We start from the raw sequence: 6,302 nt of genomic DNA on the forward strand, positions 1-6,302 counted from the left end.
GGATTTATGGGTAAGTACCCACTTTCTTCTGTCAGAAATTGGTTTTAAAGTTCTTTTGGGTAATGTTTCACCTGTTGGTATCGAGGAACAGATTGTCGAGGAGAAACTTTCGAATCTTTGGTTTCTTCTTGAGGACTGTTTATCTTAGAATTTGTCGGTCGCGGTGTTTTCGACGTTACCACGTTGGCTGTGGTCAGTTGCTGCCGTGATGATGATGTCGGAAGTTACTGGGAACTGCTTTCTCTGCTGTGATAATGTTCTTTCTTCTCCTTCGGTAGCAGGGCAGTGTGGTCCAGGAGTGTCGTCGAGGCTGAAGATGTTGGAGCTCAGAAGACCTGCATAGGAGGCTGTGTAGCAAGCTCTCTGGAAAGCTTATTACAAATTGCTGCAGTGCTCTCTCTTCTTTTTCCCTCCTTCCCCTTCTCCTTCTTTCGTTAAAAAACAGGGCCCCAGTTATACTTTGGGAGCCGTTCTAATCTGCGCGCCAAAACAGAAACAGCTACTTGAGAACCCATAGCCTCGACGGTATCTGTGTGAATTGCTCTGCATCGATAATTAGCAGAGCGTAAAGAAGGGAAACTGACGCGAGACATGAGAAAAGGCCGAGCCAAAGTGTAATGGTGGCGATGATTTTGTTGTTTTTGAGAATTTTTTCAAAGATTTGCGTGTGGTTGGTTCCATGGTGTAATGGTGAGCACTCTGGACTTTGAATCCAGCAATCTGAGTTCAAATCTCAGTGGAACCTCAATTCTTGTTGTCCCAGCTGCTGAAAATTTGGGACAAACAAGTCAAAGATCCCTGGTGCTGGTGGGCAATTTTATTGCCTTTATCATTGATGCTTGATCGACAAGTCTCGTTGTCAAATCGTGTTCTCTGTGGGAGCACAGTCCCGCATTGCTGAACTCTTTGCTTCAGCACGCAGTCTGAAATTTGGATTAAAAAACAGGAAGATTGAAGTTTGGATGGAAAAGAGACTGTTAGACAATGTGATGCCTTCGGCCAGTGAGATGAGTAACTGGTCATTGTCTGGATGTTATATATTTGAGTGCCTTGTTACGGTGGGAATAATGGAAATTCAGGACTAAACGATTTGACGATGTTCTGTATTTGAGTTTAAACTTTTTACTATATAATGAGATCTGTAGGTTAAACAATCAATATTAAGTCTGTCTGTTAAACGATTCAGAAAGCAGTTCGTCTGGATTGTCTAAATGCAAAGAATAAGAGTTCAAAGGCATTTTCAGTATAAAGATGACTTTTATGGACTGTAGAGACACAGACATCAGAGACACTGGACATTTGGAAGGTGTGTGTCTCAAGCAGCCACGGAAATCAAAGCAAGCTGCCTTTGTGAAGTGCTCTCAGTAACTTTCATACTTGGTTTGCTGAGTATGAATGTTTAACTAAAAGACCCGATCCTGCCTTTCCTACAACGGAGTGTGTGCGGGTAATTCGACGTTAAAAGCAACGAAACGAAAAGAGCAAGACAGCCGTTTACAACATTTTGGTGATCCCGACGTGATTTTCAAATGTTCGTTGGCTTATTCGAAGTCCCCGACATGAAGCAGAAAGTTGGCTGAGTTGTTGGAAGAAGTGTTTCCCACACATCAGTTCGAGGGGTGAGCATTCTCTTAGTTGTCGTGATTAAAGGGATCTTCAGTTAGTAATGGGAGGCTCAGGGGATATTCCAGTTGAAGTCTGGTCATTTCTTAATGAGTGGATTGAGTTGAAAGGGGGAACTTATGGGATAAGACAGGAAACAATGACAGGAGGATGGAGAGAGACACGGCAGTCCTTAGTGGAGAGTGTCCAGTTAAAAAAGATTAAAGTGTTTGGGTTAAAAAGTGATAAAAAGAGAAAAGCGTTCGTGTTGCAGTGTCTCATGCTGGGGATTCAAACGTTAGGAGAAGAGGCTGAGGCTCGAGATAGGGAAGTCTCAGATCTCAGAGAGCAGCTAACAGCAGTGAGTAAAGAAGTAGAGAATTGGTGATTTCAGGCACTCGGGGCAGCCAGGACTGTTCTGACACTGGATCAGCATCTTGCTGATGAACAGAAGCGTAAACAAGATCTAGAGAAAGGAATATCTAAGCTGCAGCAGATGGTGGTATTAGGTTGCCCAGCGGAGACAGCAATTGATAAAGCCGGGTGGTATTCGGAGGATTCCCTGGGTCTGTGAGCTGAAAAGGGGATTAAGGGACAGGGAGAATGCCCACCGTTCCCATCCACAGCTCCTTTGTCTTCTCTGACTTCGGAGCCTCGAACCCGTGTGGTTCACGTGTCAACGTTAGGATCGGAGGCGGAGCACTTAAATGCCTCTTCGGTTACTCAGACGCTTAACACCCCACAACATTACACACGACCTTCCGGTAATGTGGAGAGTGGGGGAAGCATGCTCGAGCGGACAAGGCGAGAGCAGGATCATGATTCCTCTGCTCCCTATGGAGCTCGTGAAGGGAACACAACCTTAAGTGGTTTTGGGGATACCTGGTATGAGCGAGGAGGGGTAAAGTTACAGGACATGAGAGCTATCCTTAGTGAAATGGGACCTGCACCCCTTCAGGATCTTAATAAGTTTGCCCAGTGGTGGTGTAATATTCTGGGATGGTGGCAGTCAGGGAACATATCAGAGAAACCGAGGGTTCACATGGTTCTGTGAGCTTTAGGGAATCACCGGGGAAAGGTAGTAGGTTTTGAAACAACTTCCAGGTCTCATGCTTGGTAGAATAATAGCTGCAATCTTTGTTACTCACTCAGGGCCACAGTTAATAAAGCGGCTTGCATTATTACCAGGGGAAGGACCCAGGGAAGCTGGGGAAGGTATATTCCAGTTGTGTAAAAGTTTGGGAAGTAATTGGATTGATATCAGTCATTACGGGGATGGTACACATAGAGAGATCATTTTGACTCTCCTATCCCCGTCAGTAGTTCTGGAAGTAGATGCCTGGGGTGGGGACGAACGTTTTGATAAATGGTTGGCAAGGGTAGAAAGCTTGTATCAGGGAGCTGCAGGAATTTCAGTCATGGAAGTGAGGCAGGGGTTACAGCGATGGAAGACAGAAGGGCCTGAGTGGATGAATCCCGCGAGGAGTCACATAAAAGGAGCAGGACCAGGTGGTGGCCGTCAGTTGATAGAGGACAGGGATAGACTGGCTAAAGAATTAGAAAAGTTAAAAGAAAAGTTGAAGAATCAGGAAAGAGAAGCTGGAGACACAGACAGGAATGATACCTGGGTTCAGTTGCTGAGGTCGGGGGTAGATTCCGCAGGTGAGGGAGGATCCCTATAGGGATGCCACGCCTCAACCACACATGTCGTTCCTTTAGGGCCCTTACTTCAGGATAGGGGTGGCCATACCCTTATCGAGGCTTGTGTGGAAGGGCAGCGGGAAATGGACACAGGGTCTGCTGGACAAATGAAGGTGCTCCTGGAGGAAGGGGATTCCCCTCTTCAGAGACAGTTCCCCAACACCCCAGATACACGAGGAGCAGTTACTGAACAGTCAGAGATGGAAGCAGTGGGAGAAGCTTATTCAGAAACATTTAAAGTTTCTGCAGGAATGGGCTGTCTCAGAACTGATGAGATGTTCAGTGAAAAGCTCAAATGTGGGAGTTACAAACATGATCTTAAAGGATGTGAAATAGAAGTTGGATTGTTGCAAATGTCGAGAGAGTGAATGACAGCAGTTCCGAAGGGTGAACTGAGAGAAGGACTGGGTCTCTCGACTGACTATTCAGCATTTCCGTCATCCTTTACTCGATGTTGTTACACTTCTCCCACAAAGCAGAGGAAATTGTTAAAACCTGTGCAGAGGGTAACAGACTTAGTCGAAGACACCGATTGTGAGTTTACATTTCTGAATGTAAACAGCATGGAATTCAGTTGGAAACATCAAAAATTGAAAGTTGACTTTGAAGTAAAAATGGATATGGTGATCACAGACCAACGGACTTTAAAATGGCATCCTGAGAATCTGAATCTACAACAACCTTACTTTGACCCGAAGCGTGCTGCTATTTGGAAGAAGGAAATACGGAAATGGAATACAACATTTCAACAGCTACAGAGTTTGAATCAAGCAATCGTTGTGGACATTAACCATCACATTGCGGAAATCGAGAAGGTTCACACAACTTTGGACCAGATTGGACATGTGAGCTGGTGGGAGTCATTGTTGGGATGGAGCCCGACGGCAACAGGTGTGATGAACACAATGATACACCCTGTCCTTATGCTGGTGCTGGTTCAGCTGGTCGTGCTGGTCATTTTGATTTACTGTGGATGTCGTGTTGGAAAACAAGGACAACAACTGGACAATGCTGTTGAACGAGCTCGAGCCACCATGCAAATGTATGTTACCCAGATAAGACCTGCAGAGAGGCGAGGAGGAGAAGTGGGGGAATGTGGGAGCACAGTCCCGCATTGCTGAACTCTTTGCTTCAGCACGCAGTCTGAAGTTTGAATTAAAAAACAGGAAGATTGAAGTTTGGATGGAAAGAGACTGTTAGACAATGTGGTGCCTTCAGCCATTGAAATGAGTAACTGGTCATTGTCTGTATGTTAAATATTTGATTGTACCTTTGTTACTATTTAATGACATCTGTAGGTTAAACAAGCAATATTAAGTCTGTGTCTTAAACAAAGCCGTTAGCCGTGATTGTCTAAATGCAAAGAAATAATAGTATAAAGATAAGACTCACACACGCAGACACCAGAGACACTGGACATTCGGAAGGTGTGTGTCTCAAGCAGCCACGGAAATCGAAGCAAGCTGCCTTTGTGAAGTGTTCTCAGTAACTTTCATACTTGGTTTGTTTTGGATGAATGTTTAAATAAAAGACCCGATCATGCCTTTACTACAACGGAGTGTGTGCGGGTAATTCGAGGTTAAAAGCAACGAAGCAAAAAGAGCAAGACAGCCGTTTACAACATTTTGTAACAGGTAACTGACGGTTGAACACACGATTTGATAACTAGACTTGTAGATCAAGCATCAATGACAAAGGCAACAAAACTGCCCACCAGCACCAGGTGTCTTTCACTTGTTTGTCCCAAATTTTCAGCAGCTGGGACAACAAGGAATCAGGTTCCACCGAGATTTGAACTCAGATCCCAGAGTGCTCACCATTACACTATGGAACCAACCATGGTAAAATATTTGAAACAATTCTCAAAAGCAACAAAATCATCTCCAACAGTACACTTTGTCTCGGCCTTTTCTCATCCACACCATCAGTTTCCTCTCTTTGCTCTCTGCTAATTATCGATGCAGAACAATTCACACAGATGCCATCGAGGCTATGGTTTTACAAGTAGCTGTTTCTGTTTCACACTGTTCATCACAGCTTGTACTTCAGTCTTGCCAGGTAAAAAGTGCGTTGGCATTGCAATGTATTAATGTAAAATGCTTGGCATGGAAAGAAAATGCAAAGTTTTGTCGAGTTAGCGAGTAGGTGACGAGGTTTGGGGTTGATGTGCGTCGCTTTCAGTCTTTGAAATTTCACCAAGCAAAGAAACGGTGAATTGAACTGTGCGCAGTCAGGAGCTGAAAAGGAATTAAAACCTAATACCGGCTTCGGGACAATCGGAATACTTTGTCACAGACAAGGCACTGGAAGGCTGGAAGGTAGATCATACCGGTTGCGGGAGAGCTGGTTGGTGGTGACATGGAAGTGTCTGCAGTGTGCGGGACCAGACTGCTTCCACACATCCACAATGAATGTCCCACCCTTTACTTGGGAAAAGTACAACTGAGAGTGGACAAGTTCCATCCCGGTCAGAGCAATCTGAAGCTTTAACTGACTGACACCCTGGTTTGGGATGTCTTGCAATGTGTAATTGCGTCAGTCTCTGTGGCGCAATGGGTTAGCGCGTTCGGCTGTTAACCGAAAGGTTGGTGGTTCGAGCCCACCCAGGGACGAAGCATTTAACTGTTTTTCCCCGTGGATTCGGTGCTGCACGATTCCAGGTTGTCATTGTGCGTTTTGGCTGCGCGAATATATTCCACAAACATTGCCAGCTGTGCTGTTATCCAGTGAGTTCCCACTCCAATACTTTTATGAGCATTCAGTTTGAGTGTATACAGAACTGAACAGAGATATCAGAAAATTTAACAAGGTTGTGGGACATTGTTTTTTGTTAATATTGAACCACTAATATGAATAAATCCATTTCTTCAAATATTTAATTGAACATGTTTTCAAAATGTTTCCGCGCAGTTTTGAACCAGGAACATTTCGTGTGTGAGGTGAATCTAATAACCACTACATTACGGAAATACTGCAGCAATGTTCGGAACATAACCAGA

General features: G+C 44.6%; 2 non-coding genes across 2 annotated transcripts; both read left to right on the forward strand.

The window, feature by feature from the left end:
• The first annotated feature begins 673 nt into the window (after positions 1 to 673).
• On the forward strand, positions 674 to 745 carry trnaq-uug (transfer RNA glutamine (anticodon UUG)). The gene has a single exon. It is a non-coding gene; the product is annotated as a tRNA-Gln (tRNA).
• A 5,096-nt stretch (positions 746 to 5,841) lies between these two features.
• Positions 5,842 to 5,915, forward strand: trnan-guu (transfer RNA asparagine (anticodon GUU)). The gene has a single exon. It is a non-coding gene; the product is annotated as a tRNA-Asn (tRNA).
• The last annotated feature ends 387 nt before the right edge of the window (positions 5,916 to 6,302 follow it).

The sequence above is a fragment of the Pristiophorus japonicus genome, unplaced genomic scaffold (assembly GCF_044704955.1).
Source record: "Pristiophorus japonicus isolate sPriJap1 unplaced genomic scaffold, sPriJap1.hap1 HAP1_SCAFFOLD_596, whole genome shotgun sequence".
Taxonomy (NCBI): Eukaryota; Metazoa; Chordata; class Chondrichthyes; family Pristiophoridae; genus Pristiophorus; species Pristiophorus japonicus.